Source organism: Giraffa tippelskirchi, chromosome 9 (assembly GCF_054371585.1).
Source record: "Giraffa tippelskirchi isolate mGirTip1 chromosome 9, T2T-mGirTip1v1.2.pri, whole genome shotgun sequence".
Taxonomy (NCBI): Eukaryota; Metazoa; Chordata; class Mammalia; order Artiodactyla; family Giraffidae; genus Giraffa; species Giraffa tippelskirchi.
In genome coordinates, this window is record NC_137283.1 from 130232250 (window position 1) to 130254721 (window position 22472).

At 42.7% G+C, this 22472-nt stretch overlaps 1 protein-coding gene across 4 annotated transcripts in view; it reads right to left on the minus strand.

Moving 5' to 3' along the window:
- Nucleotides 1-22472, minus strand: part of MRAP2 (melanocortin 2 receptor accessory protein 2) — a 79987-nt gene that overhangs the window by 49659 nt on the left and 7856 nt on the right. Inside the window, exon 2 of one of the 4 annotated variants that reach the window (XM_081529781.1) lies at nt 19198-19276. The exons of 2 other annotated variants lie outside the window; for them this stretch is intronic. The gene's annotated coding sequence lies outside the window, so the exon portion shown is untranslated. Of the gene's footprint in view, nt 1-175; nt 292-19197; nt 19277-22472 lie in introns of those variants that run through there. One more of the 4 variants, XM_081529778.1, reaches the window with a different exon arrangement.

Consider the following 22472-nt stretch of genomic DNA (forward strand, 5'->3'; position numbering starts at 1 on the left):
GCCGTGCTCCTTGCTTTTTTGGACGCCCTCCGGCAGGACGCGCACAGCAACCGGCTTGCAGGAAGGCTCTGAACTTGGGTCCTCTCCACGCGTCCGCACTCTTGCCCCGGGCACCCTCCTCGAGCAGCAGATCTCTCCTCCCCACTCCCTTCCACCCAAACCACCCCCTCGCAACCTCAGCAAGCCCGACTGTCCGTGGGAGCCAGAGCCTCAAGCCCCCAGAGTCCCGTGCTGTCCGTGGTTACCGGCTCCTGCGAGGTGTGTGAGCGCGGCCGCCGCCTTCAGCTGTCTGGCGGGCCGGGCGCTCCCGGCGCTGCGGTGCGGCGGGGACGCGCGCTCCCGACCTAAGGCGGAGGCGGCTTGGGGCCGTCCCCCCAACCCCCATCGAGTTTAAGGGCGCCCCACTGGAGGAGCTAGCTCTGCTGAACGCTCTGTGCCCTGGGTTGAGGGGTGACACTCACGCACCTTCTGGATGACAGCCTGTCTCGAGGAAGGGGAAAGGACCCGAGCGCATTGTTGGCCCTCCCGGGGCTCGGCAGTGCTCCCCCTTGGCCAACTTTAGGTAACCAGAGCCCGCGAACTGAGTCTAGGAGGGGGTTAGGAAAAATCCTCGGTAGTGGGTTCAGGTTCAGTTAGGCTGGGACTCGCCATCGTGAGCTACTTTAGTACCTCAAATTGATCTCCTCATGCCTGCCGGCACCGGGTCTCCCAGACAGGGCCCCCAACAGATGGGAGTGAAACAGGAGTGATTTCAAGTTAGAGACCTAGTTCGCTCCTGCCTTCCAGTAAATACGTTTTGAGCCCTTAATTCCATTCCATGCCGGTCACTGATCGGGCGATGGGAAGCAGTCCTCTGGGGCCTATATTTTAGTGAAAAGACAGGCAAACGTGTCCTTTATTGGATTGCGACAAGTGCTGTAGAGAAGAAATAACTCAGGAAAAGGACAGAGAATGCTGATGATGAGGAATGCAGTATTAAAGCAGGGGATTGGAGATGACCTCCCGGTAGGGCTTGCCTTCAAGCTCAGGAGGCCTGGCGCCCTGGAAGCCAAGTGGAACCAGCGCTGTATTGCAGTGGGGTAAATGCAGCCAGAGCAGCAGGCAGGCAGGTTGGTGACTCTCATTAACTCCATCTCTTGGTGCCAGAAAAGGATTCCTGGAAATGACAGCTGATTCTTTTTTATTTTTTAAAGCTAGTTTCATCACTCTATGTAAAATGAAGTGTTTTGCAAACCATCCTTCCAGCTATATTCCTCAACCTTGGCCATAGGCAGTTTAATTCTAAATGGCATAATGTGACCATCCGTGATGAGATGCACTAGTCCTTCCGTAATTCTCCATATTGGTTACACATTCCCGGTCACCGGGAAGCGATCCATCACCCACACAGAAGAGCCCGTACCGCCCTGTTGATGATACAGGATGCGGCAAATGCAATCAGAGCACGGAGCCTCAGAATGACTACTGCTGAGAAAACATGGTGCAGACAGGCCCGTCTCTGCCTTAGCTGTCCAAGTCGGGTGGCATCTTTTGGACAGAGGGCCAATGACTCCTGAAAACAAGGGCATGATCTTACTGTGTGGAAAAGGCCACTAACCCTCAGTTTCGGAGGCTGAAACTGCAACAATCAGTGGGAGCAATATCAACAAAGGGAAGGCAGAGCTCCCGTTTCTCTCCTGAGCATCTCCGCCTCCCCATCAGCTCAGTTCAGTTCTCAGTCATGTCTGACTCTTTGCGACCCCATGGGCTGCAGCAGGCCAAGCTTCCCTGTCCATCACCATCTTCTGGAGCTTGCTCAAATTCTTGTCCATTGAGTCAGTGATGCCATCCAACCATCTCATCCTCTGTTGTCCCCTCCCCCTCCTGCCTTCAATCTTTCCCAGCATCAGGATCTTTTCCACTGAGTCAGTTCTTCACATCAGGTGGCCAAAGTATTGGTGTTTCAGCTTCAGCATCAGTCCTTCCAATGAATATTCAGGATTGATTTCCTTTAGGATTTTCTGGTTTGGTCTCCTTGCAGTCCAAGGGACTCTCAAGAGTCTTCTCCAACAAGACAGTTCGAAAGCATCAGTTATTTGATGCTCAGCTCTCCTTATAGTCCAACTCTCACATCCATATGTGACTACTGGAAAAACCATAGCTTTGACTAGATGGACCTTTGTTGGCAAAGTAATGTCTCTACTTTTTAACATGCTGTCTGGGTTTGTCTTAGCTTTTCTTCCAAGGAGCAGTGTCTTTTAATTTCATGGCTGCAATCACCATCTGCAGTGATTTTGGAGCCCGAGAAAACAAAGTCTGTCACTGTTTCCATTGTTTCCCCATCTATTTGCCATGAAGTGATGGGACCAGATGCCATGATCTTCGTTTTTTGAATATTGAGTTTTAAGCCAACTCTTCCACTCCTCTTTCACTTTCATCAAGAAACTCTTTAGTTCTTCTTCACTTTCTGCCATAAGGGTGGTGTCATCTGTGTATCTGAGGTTGTTGATAGTTCATTCCTCCCCATGACTGCATCTATTTCCTTCTTCCTTCTCCCAGTGCCAGCAATATCGTCTTCCTTTTCTTCAAGGTGCACCTCAAATGCCACTTCTTCCAGGAAGCCTTCCTCACTGCCCCAGCTACAAACGAACTCTTATTCTAAAATCTGATCCCTCTTTATGGCACCTGTCATTTTAGAATTTAACTCAAATAAGCTCCTCCTATTCCTCCTCCTTATTTCTCCATAAGTCCCAGCTTAGTGTCTTGTATCCAGCAGACATTTAATGAGTTTTTTGTGAATAACTCTAGAAGAACACAGCTTCATTTTCCTTTTTAAATTGACATATAGTTAATGTACAATATTATGTAAGTTACAGGTATACTGTATACTGATTCACAATATTTAAACATTATACTCCATTTATAGTTATTATAAAGCATTGCCTGTATCCTCCATGTTGTATAATATATCCTTGTAGCTTATTATATATAATAGATTATACCTCTTAATCCCCTATCCCTGTATCCCCTATCCCTGTATTGCCCCTTCTCCTTCCCTCTCCCTGCTGGTAACCACAAGTTTGCTCTCTGTATCTGTGAGTTGTCTCTTTTTTGTTATTCAATATATTCACTAGTTTGTTGTACTTTTTATATTCCACATATAAGTGATATCATACAGTACTTGTCTTTTTCTGTCCACTGTCCCTTAATTTTGTCACTTCATTCCATAACACCTTTCAAGCTCACAGAAATTTAGTGATAGGACTTATATATAGCCATAGTTGTTGTCTGTCAATACAAACTGACAACAATTTACTTTGAAGTCAATTCAATTTGCCCCATTTTGAAGTTGGAAAACTGAGGTTTATGAGTAATGTTCCCAAGGTCATGAGACTAGAGTTGAGATTTAAACCAAGGAGATTTAAACTCAGCTCATTGCCAGAGCTGAGATTTAAACCCAGGGCTGTTTGACTCCAAAGTACATGTCCTTCACCACAAACTTATGCATCTCCTCATTCAGTTATGTATTCACACGTGCATTCATACATTGAGTGATCAACAAATGTTTGTATTTACTGTACTCAGCTCTGCAGCAGGTGCTGAGAAAATGACAGGTGGTTAAAACATAGTCTTGCCCTCAAAACTGCTTTCAATCTTGTAGAAGGGACAGACCAATTAGGAAACAATCAGACTTCAGTGTTAGAAATCTTATAAAAGAGATGCACAGTGGCCCCACGGGAGTGCTTTGTTGAACCTTAAGTGATGACAATAGGGATTCACTGAGATAAAATGTAATTTTAATTTTGGAGGATACATCATAGTTTGATAGAATATATTAAATAAACGCATATGGTAGGAAGAGTGAAGAGCACATGTAAACATATGGAGACATGCAAGAAAACGTGCATTCAGAGAAGGGCTGCAGGAATTCAGGAGGGCTGCAGCACAGTGAAGGAGGTACTGAGATGGGGCTGAAAAGGTAAGCAAAGCCAAACCACAGATGGTCCACACATTAGCTCCATGGAGTCAATTATCCCCTGAACATGTATAAAATCATGGATGACTATATACAAAAACTTTGTGCAGGAGAGGTTTGTGATCTTTAGTTAGAGTCCCAAAGGAGCTGACTGACCTGCGGCTGGGATATAGGGAAATCAGTTCCCCTTACCATGGCCTGCTGTCAAATCCACAGACCACAGGCCATGGTAAGGGGAAGTTACCAAGGGACTGCAACATCAGCGAGGATGCTCTGTATATCCGGGCAGGGGTGTAAGGCTGAGCCCTGCCAAATCACCTCAAAACATGCAGTGGTGCTGCCAAGCCTGGGCAAGGATGGCTGGACCCTGACCCTCTCAGCATCTTCACCCCAGTATGCTCTCAAGACAAAAGGAGCAGGTAGCTGACTGGTATCTTTATAAGAAGAGATTAAGACACAGAGAGAGACCAGGGGCACTCGTGTACAGAGGGACCACCATGGGAAGAGGCAGCAAGAGGATGGACCTCTGGAAGCCAAGGAGAGTGACCTGGAACAGACCTTCTCTTTTCATTCCTTGGAGGAAACCAAGCCAGAGGGCACCCTGATCTTGGCATTCCAGTCTCCAGAACTATGAGAACAAAATTGCGTTCTTTAAGCCATCCAGTCCATGGTGGTTTGTTATGGTAGCCCTGACAAACTCACAGGTATATAACACACAGATTCACACCTCAAAGATAAAGTTTTTAAGAATATCAATATGGTGACCACACAGCATTAAACCTCAAATGAGGCCCTCTGAAGTGTGGAGATCCAGGCCCCATGCTGACCACATGCCCATGATGCCAGATCTTGGAAATATGGGAACGATGATCTGAAGACAACTTGGGACAATATCAGCAGAGAGATGAGGTGGAAGCCATGAGAAGGGGTGAGACTTCTCCCTGGGAATGTGGAGTGAAAACACCAGAGGGCCAGTATTGGAAGCTAGGAAGGAAGGGGGGAGGAAGGGAAGACGACAGAGAAAAAGCAACTAGAGAAATCAGGGGTGGATGAGAGGAGGAAGGTGACCCCTAATGGAGAAATGAGCACTAGGGTCTAAGGCTCAAGGTCATGGGACTAAGAACCGAAGACCATTGACCTTTGCATGAAGGTCATGTGGTGGGAATTGAGGCCAGATTGCTGCTGGATCAGGAATAAGGGCTGCAGTTGCAGGCTACCCTTCTAAGGAGGCTGGTGGGTGGAGGAGGGGAGGGGTGGTGGGACTGCTGAGGACCTTGGTGCAGGCCTATGAAGACCCAAGGGACAGGAGACTGAAAGCCAGCCCACACTCTGTCACCAAGGCATGTCAGCCTGCAGGAAGGGTTGATGGAAAGTCTTCTGACAAAGACACCTAATGGCCTCACCTTGAATAATAGAGGTGCAGCTAGAGCTTCGTGTGTTGGTGTATTTATTATCTGCATCCCCTCACTGACTCCACAAGAGCAGCAACCGTTCTGTCTCCATCTGGCGCTGGCAGCAATACTGACACATAGGAGGTCCAGTAACACATGTTCCATAAATGAATGGGATACAGCTGCTGCTGCTAAGTCGCTTCAGTCGTATCCGACTCTGTGCGACCCCATAGACGGCAGCCCACCAGGCTCTGCCATCCCTGGGATTCTCCAGGCAAGAATACTGGAGTGGGGTGCCATTTCCTTCTCCAGTGCATGAAAGGGAAAAGTGAAACTGAAGTCACTCAGTCGTGTCCGACTCTTAGCGACCCCGTGGACTGTAGCCTACCAGGCTCCTCCATCCATGGGATTTTCCAGGCAAGAGTACTGGAGTGGGGTGCCATTGCCTTCTCCATGGGATACAGAGTTAAGGGAAAAGTTGCCTGTGTTTTGTCTTTATTCTGTTTCCAACGAAAGAGACTTAAACCTGTTTATCAATTGACAGCAAGGATCCAGAAGGAGGAAAGAAGTTGAAGGCAGAGTTGAGAGAGGAAATCATTGATGAAATAAGACACTAGAGAATAGAGTAAGAAAATCTATCAAAATAACAGCCAGAGGTAAAAAAAAAAAAAAAAGTTATCTGAATTACCTTTGAGAAATTCAGTCATTTGTTCATTCAGTGGTGAGCACATGACTTTATCCTGAATCCTATTGGGGATGGGGAACTTTGGGGAAGGGAAGGATGGATCAATAAGAACATGTAAGAGAGACTCCTTCCCAGCTGTTCAAAATGATGACGTCTGGTTAAGAAATTTCTCATGAAAAAGATAAATGCAATGCAACACACCAAGGGGGTTCCCAAGTGTCTGAGCAACAAGAAAAGATTTGGAAGCAGAATGAGCTGGGGGAAAAACCTGGAGGTATTTGGAAAATCACTGCAGAGGAGTGACTTTGGAGAGGGGATAGGGAAAAGGAAGGGGAATGTAAAGAAGGGACTCAGGCGTGGCTAGCTGGCCACAGATGGCTTCCAGGACTGGCAGGCACGGCTCAGTGTTGGCTCAAGACCTGGGAAAGCTCCATTTATCTTCCGGTTGGCCAGGATCCATGCCAATGGGCCAGCAGGAAGCAGTAAAAATCCAGACCTCTCTCAGAGAAGGACACATTCCTAATAGCTACTGTGTCTGGGAGAGGGAAACTTGGCAGAGGTTGAGTGAGTTCAGTAATGAGGCAAGAAACAACTGAAGGAAAGGGATGGGAATGAAATATTGACACTGTTTTCAGAGGTCAAAGTGTATAGTACGACAGCATTAACCCTGTTAATGAAAAGATAATCTATCATAAAAACATTACATATTTTCCAAATAGTTTGTAGTTTAATCAGAAAGATGGTATAAAATTTGTCATTTGTCTCTAGCCGTAATTTGTCTGCCAACTGTTTGCTTCATTGCAAAAATATAAGAAAATCTCCTATTTAAGAAAAAAAGAAAATGTAACCCATGGTTCAAAAAAAAATCCAAATTGAAGGCAAAATCATCACATACATACACACACACACTCCACTATGCAAAGTTATCCAAGGGAGCAGAAAGTACAACTCGCCTCCATACAGTTGTTTAATTAAGTTTCCAAAAATAAATAAGAGAGTGAATGTTCAGAAACCTACAACATGAGGAGCACAGTCTGTAGCTGCTGCTGCTGCTGTTGCTAAGTCGCTTCAGTCGTGTCCGACTCTGTGCAACCCCATAGACGGCAGCCCACCAGGCTCCGCGGTTCCTGGGATTTTCCAGGCAAGAGTACTGGAGTGGGTTGCCATTGCCTCTCCTAGTCTGAAGCTGGCCATGTTCTAATAGAGAATCTCTCCCAAGTCAGCTACGGTAGGTGTGCTCCACCAATTTTCTTAGGTGATTTGAGAATTGTCACCTTTTCCTTCCTTTTTGCCTGACTTGGATTTCATTGCCTTGTCTTGATTATCCTGTTGTTCTTTTCAAATTAGCACAGTTGTTCCTGAGAATATGTAAACTGCTCTCCCTTGCCAACCGTGCCCTTTTACTGCATGGAGCAGACACAGGCCACGGAACACCATCTGTACACATATGCACACACAGACTCCCTCCTGGGTATATCCACCCCATTCCTTTCCTTCTGAGACTTGAGCATGTGTCTGGAGCTCTCCTCTTTCTGTTAATCCTGTTATTCTTCCAGCAGAACGATGCAAGATGTCCACCCACAGACCTGGCACCAGGCAGACAAAACAGTTAATGCATTTGAGTTCATGTTTGGCATTCAATCAAGACAATGGAGCTGCCAGCTGCTCTGAAATGTCAACAAGAATACATTTTACACCGCCAGGGAGAGAGAGAGAGTGGCCCAGGGAGAAACTATAACCTTGTGGTGATAACTTGCAGCTAGCAGCTCTGATGCTCACATCTTTCTTTTTTTCCAAATCAAACTGTTTTGGAGTGAATTTCTGGTGGCTGCTCATTCATTTACTATCACACAATAATGAGGAAGATTCAGTCTGTTGACTCTGGGCTGACCCAGTCTGACAGCAAATAAGAAAGAGAGATTGGATTTGTCCTGGCTAGTTGCTCCTCGTTTTTCCTTAAATTGTATCACATGCAGGAATTATTCCGAAGTGGAAAAGCATACTGACTCTGGCTATGATATTGGAAACTATGGCCGCGTGGGTGGCCCTTACATGTGCATGGCTTTCTCTGTCTGCATGCTGCCTACTTGCACAGCAACCCTACCAGTGAGAACAAGAAGAGGTCTTGCAGCCCCCTGTGGCTTCATCTTCCCAGGGAACCCACCTTCCTTCCACCATTTGTTCCTGGTCCTTTGGCTTCAGAGGAATTTTACACTCACCATCTTTACAGGAAGGATCTCCTTATCTGGTTTTGGTTCATGCATGACCAAGCCAGTGTATCCCTGCTGTCAGAGAACATGTACTGACCCAGAAGGAGTCCCCCCAAATGCCATCGCTCAAATGGGCGCCCACTACCCTCAGCCTTCACTGAATTCCTGCAAACTCACAAGCACTGCCGGCCCAGTACCTGGCCACTCTGCTCACACCCTCTCTGCTCCTCCCTCATCTCCCAGGAATTTCAGATAGTCTGGCCCTGGGTGAACTTGCTGTGGGAGGCTGCCTCTAGCTCTCAGTCACATTCCTATCACCCTTGGTCCCATTCCTCTCTAGCCTTCCTTGACAATCCACACTTACACACACACAGAGACACAATTTCAATCCACTGTAATTTTACAACGATCTCAGAATAGACGGAAATGGCAACCCACTCCAGTATTCTTGCCTGGAGAATCCCACAGACAGAGGAGCCTGGCGGGCTACAGTCCATGGGGTCTCAAGAATCGGACACGACTTAGCGACTAAACCACCACCACAGAATAGAAGCCAATAATACTCAGAGCACTTACTCCATGCCATGCCAGTTGCTTTGGAGACATCACTTTCCATCCTCACAATCACCCTATGAAATTGCTGCTGCTGTTGTTCTCAGCCCCGTTTTATAGATGTGGAAACTGATGCTTAACAAGGATAGGCAGATGCCATATGCCCCTATGCACTGAAAGCATTCAGCACACTTCTGCCTCTTTTCAAATGATCAGTAAAACTATTCTTAATATTTCTGGCTCCACCAAAATGCATGTCCACATTTTACAAGAAAGTGACTCAAAGTGAAGAAGAGGAATAATAAGGAAGTGGTGCATGAATGTATATACATCTGGGTATGTGTGTTTTGTCTAAAATGTCAGAGAGAGCTATTGAAAGAAATGTAAAAACATTTGAATTTTTATGATTTTAAAAGTAGCACTAGTACTTTATGAAGTACTTTATAGAAAGACAAAAGAGAAAATCATATATAACTTCACTACCATAAAACTACCAATGATGGCATTTTTCACTTATTTTTAGACTGTAGTGAAACATGGCTGTTTACAATTATTTTTAAGTAGTAATCATATAATCTTTACAAATTTGTATTTGTTTCATTTAACCCCACTATATTGTAGGCATTTTCTATTTTATTATATAATCTTTAGGACCATCACTTTTAATAGCTACAATATTTCATTGAGTAGGTACCATAATTCATCTCATTACTGAAAGTTTGGTAAATTCTGATTTTTTTCTACTATAAGATTTGCTGTAATGATATTTGTGTTTATATTATATAAAAGTAGATATAACAAAATTCACAGCAATTTTTCTCTCTGTACTGGAACTACAAATGTATTGAGTATTTTACATTTGCAGACATTTTTCAGGTGTCTGCCAATAGGTGGCGCCAGCAACATCCACCTTTGCAAAAGCCTGTGGGTGGGTAAGAGCAGAATGTACCAGTAACAGTTTTTATTTTGTGTCTAGTTATTTTATTAATAATAAATGTCGTTATGAAGTACCTTAAGTTTATCAATGAGAAATTACTCAACTTAGCCTGGATATGAGAAAACTGAGAGCAGGGAAGGATGATAATATAACGCTACTAAGTAAAAGGGGAAGAATTGGGGGAGAATTGTTGGGTGGAGGCAGGTTTCTGCCAAGTAAGGGGAACTTCTGCAGCATGACCCAGAGAGATTCCATCTGAAGGCTGCGATCTGGCCCATATCAAGGACTCAAGGCAAATTCAAGTCACCCTGCAAACCTAGGCTGGATGCTCTGTAAGATCTCTTCCCACCCTGAGATATGGTCACTCTAGAAGTTACACAAAATGAGTTTTTCCTTTTGTAATATAGAAAAGAATCAATTACCATAATTTTGAACAGTTTATAGTGACAAGGCAAGTTCTTTTATAATGGAGTGCATTTATTCAGTAAATCTGCATCATGCATCTAGCATGATTTGGGCATTATTTTAGATGCTAGGAATGCAAGAGTGAGAAAAACAGAAAAAAAAAAACTAGCCTTCATAGTGCTTACAGATACCTGATGCAGTCTTCAAAAATGGTTTTATGTGTATGTGTGTGTGTTGTTGTTGCTGTTTTTTAAAGATTTTCTTTTTTTGACGTGGACCATTTTTAACGTTAGGGTTTTTGGTCATAAGACATGTGGGATCTCAGCTCCCTGACCAAGGATGGAATTCACACACTCTGCATTGGAAGGTGAAGTCATAATCACTGGACTATCAGGGAGGTCCCTGTGTGATTTTTCTTATTTGACCCCAGAATGACAGCATGAGGAGAATAGATCAGGGATTCTCTCCATTGTGCATGAGGAGGTAAAGGTTTAGAGGGTCCAGTGACTGGCCCAGGAGCACAACCTGAGTCGTGGAGAGGGAGGAAAACAAAGCCCCAAGAGCCACTGTCCCAGTGCGCTGTGCAAGCTGTGTCCTGACCCATGGGCCTGGACTTCTACTGTTCCAACTCAGACTTCCCAAATGGGCAACATGTCCTGAATCCCCTGAAAATGACTGCATTTTTAACATAGGAAAGAAGTTAAGCCTCAGAAGCAGTCTCATTACAAGCCTAAGATATTTCAATTTCTAAGCTATGAGGTTCTCACAGGCTGACATTGTATTTTATCCATGTTTTAAAAGTTCCTGCCTGGCACATAGTACATGCTTTATCAGCGTTTGTTTGGGAACCATAACTCGTCAATATTAGATGCTGTTCTAAACATTGCATTTTTCAAGTATGCTGTTCTTGTGAAATTACAGTAACTCAGAAATGGAAAGTTATGTCATTTCATATGACTTTGAAGAAACTGGAAGGGTAAGATAGGGATCTGGGTATCAGAAATGCTTGGTACAACAGACACGCCGGTCCATGGGTCAAACTGATGTCTGGATGAAGCAAGGGTCTGTCCTCATCTCCATCTTCAAGCATTAACTATTTTTGAGAATTGCATGATTGTTTTCTCAGTGATTCCAGTGTGTTCTGGTTAGTGAAATACTGGCTTTTCACTTTCCAGTAGTTTAACTAAGTTCTTCATTGTTATCACTGGATTACCTAGAAGTAGAGTCCAGATTGGGACACGTTGGGACATCACAGGCATTCTCTGTCCTTGGAAATGAAGAAAAGTAAACATATCCTTCCATGGCAGGTTTCTAGCAGGTCTCTGTTTAGAGGGAGAAGTGAGTGAAAAGATGGCAGCAAGCTCCCTTTTCAAGTCCTCATTACCTGAGAAAAAAGCCACATTAGACCTAGTATAGCAAAGGATTATATATATATATATATACACACACATATATACACACTGCTGCTGCTGCCGCTAAGTCGCTTCAGTCGTGTCCGACTCTGTGCGACCCCATAGACGGCAGCCCACCAGGCTCCGCTGTCTCTGGGATTCTCCAGGCAATACTGGAGTGGGTTGCCATTTCCTTCTCCAACGCGTGAAAGGGAAAAGTGAAAGTGAAGTTGCTCAGTCGTGTCCGACTCTTCGCGACCCCATGGACTGCAGCCTACCAGGCTCCTCCGTCCATGGGATTTTCCAGGCAAGAGTACTGGAGTGGGGTGCCATTGGGAGGATATATATATATATACACACACACACACACACACCTACAAATGTGAGAGTTGGATGAAGGCTGAGTAGTGAAGAATTGATGCTTTCAAACTGTGGTGCTGGAGAAGACTCTTGAGAATGCCTTGGAGAGCAGGGAGATCAAACCAGTCAATCTAAAGGAATCAACACTGAATATTCATTGGAAGGACTGATGCTGAAGCTGAAGCTTCAATACTTTGGCCACCTGATGCGAAGAACTGACTCATTTGAAAAGACCCTGATGCTGGGAAAGATTGAGGGCAGTAGGAGAAGGGGACAACAGAGCATGAGATGGTTGGATGGCTTCATCAACTCAAAGGGCAGGAGTTTGAGCAAACTCCAGGAGATAGTGAAGGAGAGAGAAACCTGGTGGGCTGCAGTCCATGGGGTCACAAAGAGTCAGACATGATTGAGCTACAGAACAACAACAACTGTGTATACACTCATATACATATGTATCTGTATGCATACATGTAGAAGCATAGATATATCATATATTTATAAATAGAAATACTATGCCTAAGTTGCCTAAGTGTTAGTCACTCAGTCATGTTCGACTCTGCAATCCCATGGTCTTTAGCCCACCAGGTTCCTCTGTCTGTGGGATTTCCCAGGCAAGAATACCGGAATGGGTTGCCATTTCCTTCTCCAGGGGATCTTCCTGACCCAGGAATCAAACCTGGGTCTCCCTCATTGCAGGCAGATTCTTTACTGTCTGAGACACCAGGGAAGACCAGAAATACTATAACGCTGGCCAAAGAGTTCGTTTGGCTTTTCCTGTTACATCATATGGAAAAACATGAACCAACTTTTTGGTCAACCCAATTTATTTCTGTACTATACATAACATACTGTATAGAATATATGAGAAAAAGCCCACCAGGCTTCTCTCTCCTCCACTATCTCCTGGAGTTTGCTCAGACTCCTGTCCTTTGAGTTGATGATGCCATCCAACCATCTCGTCCTCTGTCGTCCCCTTCTCCTACTGCCCTCAATCTTTCCCAGCATCAGGGTCTTTTCAAATGAGTCAGTTTTTTGTATCAGGTGGCCAAAGTATTGAAGCTTCAGCTTCAGCATCAGGAAAGGAAAGGATGTCGGCTGAAAACAATATAAAACTTACATCTATCTAGGTAGATGGGAAACCTGAAAAAGCTAAATCCTGAAGACAGTTCTAAATTCAGTGTCTGTGTTCTGGCAAAAAAAAAAAAAGGCAGATTGAGAGAGTAGCATTGAAACATATACATTACTATATGTAAAATTAAACAGCCAGTGGAAATTTGCTGTATGATGCAAGAAGCTCAAATTTGGTGCCCTGTGACAACCTAGAGGGGTCAGATGGGGTGGGAGGTGGGAGGGAGGTTCAAAAGGGAGGAGACATAGGTATACTATGGCTGATTCATGTTGTTATGTGACAGAAACCTACACAACATTGTAAAGCAAGTATCCTCCCATTAACAATAAATTTAAAAAGAAAAATAAACAAACAAAAGAATAGCTTTATTGATTTGCCAGGCAAAGGAGGACACAGCTGGCTCATGCCCTTCAAAAACTGTGTCTCAACTCGGGAGAACAAAAAAAATAAATAAATTCAGCGTCTGTGCCCTGTCAAAATATTGGTTTGGGAAAAAAAAATTATTTGGGTTCTTCTGTTACATGTTATAGAGAAACCAGGACAAACTTTTTGGCTAATCCAATAATTGCTCACCCTTGTTCACTTGAGAAAAAAATGTTAAAGATCAATGAAAGGAAAGAAGTTGTCTGGTGGCATCCAAGCAGTTAAGGAGAGATGATGTAGTGGGTGGTGAGGAGGCAGGGTTAGAGTTAGAGAGACCTAGGGTAGAATCTCTGATCTGCCACTCACTTGTTCTGTTCCTCAGTTATCTCATCTGCAAAGTAAAGATAAGCACTGTCTTCAGAATTGTTGGGATTAGAAGGATGTCACTTACGTGAAGGGCTTAGGATAGCATCTGTCATAGTAAATACTCATCAGAAGCAGCAGTGGCTTGGTTATGCATGATGCTGGCAGTAATCACAGGGCCATAGGCTCAGCCTTGCAGAGAAAAGACAAGTCATTTTGAGTCTGGACTTTTGAGTCCAAAAGTAAACAATTTTGTGCTCTGGGCAAATCAATGAATCTGTTTATACTCCTATTGGTAATAAGGCATCAGCCAGCCACTCCTCACAAGTAGCAACTAATTTTATTTCAGTTCCAGAGTCACATGAAAAGTGGAATCAAGGATGGCCTACTTCAAAGCAGCAATCATGCAGATGTGAGAGTTGGAACTTAAAGAAGTCTAAGTGCCGAAGAATTGATGCTTTCGAACTGTGGTTCTGGAGAAGACTCTTTAAAGTTCCTTGGACAGTGAGGAAATCAAACCAGTCAATCCTAAAGGAAATCAACCCTGAATATTCACTGGAAGGACTGATACTGAAGCCGAGACTCCAATACTTTGGCCGCCTGATGTGAAGAGCCAGCTCATTATAAAAGACCCTGATTCTGGGAAAGATTGAGGGTAGAAGGAGAAGGGGATGACAGAGGGTGAGATGGTTGGATGGTATTACCTACTCAATGGACATGAGTTTGAATAAGCTAGAAGAGACAGTGAAGGAGAGGGAAGCCTGGTGTGCTGCAGTCCATGGGGTCACAAAGAGCTGGACACAGTCAAGTGACTGAACAACAACTTCAAAGCAGCCTCAGCAGAAAAGTGAACCCTCCTACATTGTTGGTTGGAGTATAAGTTTGGACAACCACCATGGAGCACAGAAAGGAGGTTCCTTAAAAAACTAAAAATAGAATTGCTGTATGAGCCAGCAGTCCCACTCCTGAGCATACATCCAGAGAAAACTCTAATCTGAAAAGATACTTGAACCCCAGTGTTCAGAGCAGCACTATTTACAACTATTTACAAGCTAAGATATGGAAGCAACCTAAATGTCCTTCGACAGGTGAGTGGATAAAGAAGACGTGATATATACATACAATGGAATATTACTCAGTCATAAAAAGAATGAAATAATGCCATTTGTAGCAATATGGATGGACTTAGAGATTATCATACTAAATGAAGCAAATTAGACAAAGGCAATATCATATGATATCACTTATATGTGGAATCTAAAAAAATGATACAAATGAACTTATTTACAAAGCAGAAATAGACTCACAGATATAGAAAACAAACTTATGGTTATCAAAGGGGAACATTGGGGTGAGGAAGGGATAAATTAGGAGTTTGGGATTAAAATATACACATAACTATACATAAAACAGATAATCAACAAGGACCTACTGTATAGCACAGGGAAATATTCAATGTCTTGTTATAATCTATATCTTTTCCACCATGTATATATGTGTGTGCATGTATATATACATCTGAACCACTTTACTGTACACCAGAAACTAACACAACCTTGTAAATCAACTATACTTCAATAAAAAAAATTTGCAAAAACATTCACCCCAAGATCTGAGTGGGTTTTACTTCCAATAGACTTTCTGTGAAACTAGAATGTCTCCCAGGGAGACGATGAAGCTGCTCGCTCTAGTTTGTGTCCATGCTGTGGTTTTTCTCTGTGCCCAACAATATTTTCTGGAGCTGGGTTGCTTCCTTTTTACAAGATGTGATGGTGGCTTGGGGAACTCAAACTCTGGCATGCATGCAGAACATAATTAGGGGGGAAAAGTCCCCAGGCAGAAGCGTTCTCAACTCAAATAGAAAAGAATTAGAAGTTTGTTTATTTTTTAATATCTGCTGTTTTGGGAGATATTGTCCCGTGGCTTTTTCCTTTGCTGAAAAGAATGGACTCTGTGACATCTCCTCTCAGCATGGATTCCCCAGAAAAGTGCTCCCTCAAGCTTTCCAAGGGAAAGGCACTTTCCAAGTCTTTCCACTTTATCTCTAGGGGGTATGATTAAACAGCAGGTCTGCAACTCACTCTCCTCATTAAGGGGGCAGAGATGCCCACAGAAAACAAAGAAGGTAACTTGGTCTAATCTTGGTCTAATCTCTCTGTAAAGATGCTAATGACAGCTCTCCTGCCAAGCAAAGTAATTAAATTGCTGGTAGAAGAGTCCTTCTCTAAGGAAAGGTTTACCCATGGGTACCAGGTGATCAAGCCTGGGCTTTGTAAAGTTCTGGGGCAGAGTTCTCTGTCACAGGCATGTAAGCTCTGTAACCAACTGAGTATGAAAAGGAGAGGTTTCAAGACTAAAATGGCTCTCTTCTGTACTTGATCTGACCTGCCATATCCCTCAGACATGTCCAGAATTCCCCTGAGCTACAGTGAGTCCAGGACTTCATGAAACATCCTAAAGACCTGTGTTGACAGCCCTAGGCTGGTCCCTGATTACCCTGTGCTTCTTGATCTGTTATCTCCTTGAAATATCAGGAATGCTTGACCCTGGGTGTGTGCATGTGTACTAAGTGACTTTAGCTGTATCCTTCTCTGTGACCCCATGGACTGTAGCCTGCCATGCTCCTCTGTCCATGGGGATTCTGCAGGCAAGAATACTGGAGTGGGTTGCCATTTACTTCTCCAGGGGATCTTCCCGACCCAGGGATCAAATCCACACCTCTTATGTCTCCTGCATTGGCAGGCAGGTTCTTTACCACTAGCGCCACCTGGGAAGCCCCTGGGTAAGATCTCTGATTCCTGTGAATCTGATTAGACAGTCCCATCTTGTGATCAGTCAGGAGGCTGGTAAAGGACAAAAGGGGTTTGTTCAAGCTTCATGTATCAGGCATCAGTCTGCAAGGTGAGCTTCATGCCTCTTGGGAGGGTCCATAGACCAAAGGCAAGTGCCCATTTTGAATCACCTTTGAGATGTGCCAGATGTAAAGACTTGGCAATTAGTTTGCCAAGATAATTTAGATGAGCATCAAGAGGAGAAATGGATGGAATTTAGAAACCTAGGTGGAGATGTCATTCCCATCAGACAGATTTCCCTCAAATTTGAAATCAAAGATTTTCATTATAAACTACTCTTTGAATCTGAATTCAGCTAAACTCATAACATCAAGCAGGACAGTGATACCAAACAGTGTCAGATCTAGCCAGATGGATGGAATGTTTGAACGAAAGCAGTCAGTCAAGCAAGTCAACCATGCCAAGTGGGAACTCGGGTATTTTCCAGGTAGCATGTAGATCAGAGGGTCCCTGGGCACACGTCCCTTCATCGTACCTCCAGCTCTGCCTCTAACCAACTCCACCACTTGAGTCTATAGAGTCTACCTTTGTCCTTGGACTCCCAATTATTTTAATTTTCTACCCATTTCCTCTTTCATTTTTATCCCTTTGGGATCAGCTTTGGTAAGGTATCTGCCTTATAAGAAAAAAACAGGACTTTTCTGGACATCCAGTGGCTAAGACTCCGTGCTTCCAGTACAGAGGGCACGGGTTCAATTCCTGGTCTGGAAACAATCACACATGAGACGCAGTGAGGCCAAATAAATAAACAGAAAGAACTAAAGTCACACAGCACTTTCTTTCTCATGATAGTAGAAACATTAGTTCCCTTTAATCTTCTGGAGAGCGTTCTACTTTAGGACTCAAATGGATCTGTAAGCAGCATGGTGCCTGACTCAATGCAGATTATGGATGTGCCTATAGTTCCTTCAGTCACCAGAAACAGTTATCTGTAGAGGGTGGATGACACACCGAGCTGTCAGTTCCCTCCCAGGACCAGGAGAAATCATTTAGCTCAAAAATCAAACAAAAGGAGCAAGCTCTGTCTTGTCTGATTGGCAATTACATTGTTTGAAAACCAGTCCTTCCCTTCAGCTTCTGAGGAAAGCTCAGGGCTTGTACTGCTGATTAGAGAGCATGAGTTTTTTGCCAGACTCTAATGGATATTCCCCCAGATTTTGGAAGCAGAGTGAACACTGAATCATCAAAGTGCAATCAACTGTGGGCTCCATTTCAGATGTCTCTTTGGGCGGGAGAGGTTTAGCTCTATACCAGATGCTAGGTTTAAACCAATAACTCATCTTCCTTATATTCCAAGTAGATATCCTGAATAAGGAAAAGCTTTTGGGGCCTCTGTGTTCAGTGGCCCTGGCAGGCTTTCAAAATTTGGTTAAACAAGTTCCAGGGCAGCATGGGACAATAACAGGAGTTTGGGAAAGGAGGTGGGAAGAGAGATCTGAGTGGTGCCCTGCAGTAACTGCAGAGCCATAGCCAGAGTCATGCGCCAAGAACAAAGTCCTGAGACGACCCCTCAGGAGAGCAGAGACAGGCTGGTCAAACCCAGCATGAAAGGGCAATGAAGTGCACAAAGTACAAGTGAGAACCACCAAGAAAAAGCACCCACGCTTCATGCTGATGAAGTTGGCAAGTTTACTTTCTAAAGAGGCCAACTTTCCCCCACTCCCAGCAAAACTCAGTTATCCATAATGACACCTAGTTAAATTATTGTTGTTGTATAACTGGTCTGGGATTCAGAGTACATACAGGCAATGTGTTGGTAAACACATGTTAAGAGACCACGGAACCTTGAAAGAAAAAGCAATTAGGGGCTCGGAAATTATTTTTATGTCATTTCTATTTGAGAAGTGAGACCTGAAAAGAAGATGCTTAATAAGAAACAAATAAACCCCCCCCCTCCATTCTAGTGAACACATGAGGGTGTTAATTAGTAGTGTATAGAAAGAAATACAGGTAAGGAAAAGATGCCCAATCAATACCTCCTTTCCAACCCCACTGGATATACAGATTTGAGAGGGAAAACCTAAAACCCTGGAGTTAAATAGCCTGTGACTAGTTTAGAGTGTGGGATTCAGAAGACCACTTGGCTTACACACCCTCCCAATATAATGGTTCCATCAAATTTCCCTTCGGTCATAACACTGACATTTTGATATCCCAGCAGAAAAGTACAGTTATGAGTTCATGCTTATTTTTACCAGCCAGAGCATTATCCATGTGTCTCTTTAGAACAGTGAGGCCCCTAGGACACAAAGAAACGAAAAAACATTCAATCGTGATTTTTGATGCTGAGATTCAAAGCACTAGTCCCTCCTCTGAGAGAGCTACAAAGATAGCAGGAAGCTGAAATTCCCAGGGCAGGTCAGCAGGCAGTAGAGGAAAGGCATTTTTGTAGCAACAATAAAAACTTGAGAAAACATTGTTTTGAAGCTCTTCATCAGGCAATTTCTGGCTCCTCCTCAGCCATCTTCTCCCCTTCCTGGCTCCTTTCCTTACCAGGATGAACTTATTGGCCCCAGGCCAAACACTATGCAATACACAAGTCATTCAAAGTATTTTCTTCTAGCCAATTAGTAACTGTGTTTAACTCAATGAACAACAAGTGACCCTAAAATCTGGGGAGGTTCCAAGTCCACTGCCTCATTTCCTTATGTCCAGAAATACAGGTGCCCAGATTTGTGTCTCTCTGAAAGAATAAAGGAAAAGGAAATTTTCAATGGAAATTTTATTTTTTTTACTTTCATCTTTTGCCAAGTTTTAAGGACTTTACCATGAAAATCACAACAGAGGAAGGAAATTCTGCCCACAGTTCTAAATGATTTTTATAAATCTCAATTTTTTTTGTTTTAGAGAGACAAATGATATCAAAATTGTATGTGTATTTGCATTTCCTTTCTAAGCTCAAGGCTGAGAAAATATGAATTTAGTGAGGAAACTCAGGACAAAGGAGGAAAAAATCTTATTTAAAAAAGAAGCCAGAAGCTGACTTAAATTGTGCTTGACTTTTCAAAAAATTATTTCCCCAAGGGACTTCCCTGGTGGTCCAGCAGTTAAGACTTTGCCTTCCAAGGGCTCAGGTTCATCCCTGGTCAGCGAGCTAAGATTCCACATGTCTTGTGGCCAAAAAAACAAAACATAAAATGGAAACAATATTGCAACAAATTCAATAAAGACTTTAAAAATGGTCCACATTAAAAAAAATCTTTAAGAAATACAGTTAAGAAAAAAGAAAATAATTTCTCCACTACTTCTTTTATTAGGAGAAAGAAAGCTTGTTAGCAGGGAGAGTTCAAATTCTACCAAGGGAGTTATAAGCATCCTTCTCTAACCAAAATCAATATCTGGCCCAGAATGTCTTGCTGGAATCACCACCTAAATATGACTCACCCATTAGTTCCTGCTTCTATTGGTGAATCTCTACCTGTATTTTTATTTTATGGTCCTTTGTAATTGAAGTTGAAAGCATCATTGATGACCTGGCATGACTCTAAGAAGTAAAGAAATAAGTAGTGAGATTGTAGAAAACAGGAAGAGGTTATTTATCATCATGTTGACCTTGGAAGTTATGTCTACAGGACTCCATAGTTTTGGTTGGTTTATTAGCTTCTTAGGGCTGCCAGAGCAAAATCTCATAAACTTGGTGGCTTAAAACAACAGAAATTCATTCTCTTACAGTTCTGAAAGCTTGAAGTCCGAAGTCAAGGGGCCAGCAAGGTTGGTTCCTTCTGGAAATCTCTGAAGGAGATTCTGTTTTAGGCTTCTCTCCTAGCCTATGGTGGTTGACAGTAATCTTGGCATTCCTTGGTTTGTAGATGCATCATTCAAACATCTGCCTCGATCATCACATGTGTGTCTGTGTCTCTGCTTTCTCTTCTTATAGGATGCTAGTCATACTGAATAAGGGATCCACCCTACCTCAGCATGATTTAATCTTAACTTACATCTTAATTACATGTGCAAAGATTCTATTTCCAAATAAGGTCACATAGACACTTCCCAGAGCTTAGGACTTCAACGTACTTTTCTAGGGCGACACAATTCAACTCACCATAGCCAGAAACAAATTTTTATAATTTTAACAAAAATGACTAAAGTTCAAGAAACCATTCTGTGTAAACCATTTTACGGACCTATTCACCCTAAAAATGTAAGCCTTTGGCTTCACTCATGAGATTTTCATGTCAGCAAGTTAGGTTTTATATATGTTTTATATAGTGGCTTTTAAAAGACACCCATCAGGCAACGGCCCTTTGGCCTCATTAAAATAATCCACTTGAGCTGTAGCACTTGGGCAGTCACTGGAAATATCCTATTTGAAGTTGACTTAAAGCATTCAAACTTATCATATATAATATGAGACCAAAATTTAGGGTGTTGGGAGTTTACACAACTCAGATATTGGATGGTCAAGGAGGAGACCAAAACTGGAAGTTTCCTATCTGATCCACCAAACTTGGACAACTTTCAGTGGCATTCCAGAACAAGAATGCTTGGAAAGTAGTTTTCCTGATTTCAGAATAGTAATGGAATTGCTGTAGCAGCAGTTCCCCCGAAACCAGCTCCACTGGGTGATGTTTTTCTCATCTTTGGAGGGATCTTGGCCAAAAGCACCTTGCAATGAATTTCAAGTTAAGACAACCCAACCTTTGAACCAAACACACCAATCAAGCAGCATTGAGAAAAAGGCAAAGTAGAGAGTAATCATCAAGTGTTTGTGACTGACTCCTCCATTTTTATCTATTGGAATTAAAGGTAAAATGCCCTTAATTTGGGAACACTATAAATGCCATGAAATCAACAACTACACAGTAATTGCTTGGACTTCCACAATTTCCCCCAACACTTCACCCTGAAAAATATCAAGCATACAGCAAAGTTAAAAGAATTTTATGGTCAGCATCACTTAGATTATATCATTAACATTTGCTCTCTCATATAACTATCCATTGGTCCAACCTTCTATCTACCTATCAATTTATCTTATTTTTATGCATTTGAAAGTAAATTATAGGCATTAGTTCATAACCTCCTAAATATTTCAGCATGCATATCATTGGCTGGGGATTTACATAAATCCCCATTTACATAACAGGCCACATAAACTATGAGATATTTATATCAAAGCACCTCCCCTGTGAAGATAATTTGTTTCATGGTAAGTGTCTGGGTAGCAGATTTTTTCCCCCAGGCATTTCAGTGAATAACCAAAATAGAAGACAGAAATGTTAGTACTCAGGGAGGAGATGGCAAACGATGGGAGGAGATGAAACAAGAGCTGGTAGAAAGCAGCAAAGAACTGGAAAAGGAAAACCATAGAAATAAGACAAAATTGGAGGAAGCACAAATCAAATTGATATTGTAATAAAAAAAATTCTTTGGAAATTGAACAGAATTAGAAAGAAAATGATAAAGAAACAGGCAAAGGAAATCCAACAGGTAGTTTAAATTACCAAACAGAGAAAAACTACTTAAGTAGTATGAGAATTAGAGGGACAGAAACAAAATGGTAAACATGATACGACCCCTGCAATATAGAGAAATTGTATAATAATTAGTATATGTCTAGTGGTATAAATGTGATTTAACTATTACAAAGTGAAATGGGAAGATGGAAAAAAAAGTGGGGAAGAAAAATATAATGATCTGTAATACATCTGAGTCAAAGGATATCATTTAAGGCTGTAAAATGAATACAAATACAAGCATATATAAAGGTATAAAGATAAATTTTTAAAATTATTTTTTACCAAAATTAGGAGATGTAGGGGAAGGAGTAGAGTGGAAAACATGAAAATAAGCTTGTTTTAGAAGGAAATGGCAACCACTACAGTATTCTTGCCTGGAGACTCCCTTGGATATGAGCATGCTCCGTGGGGTTGCTA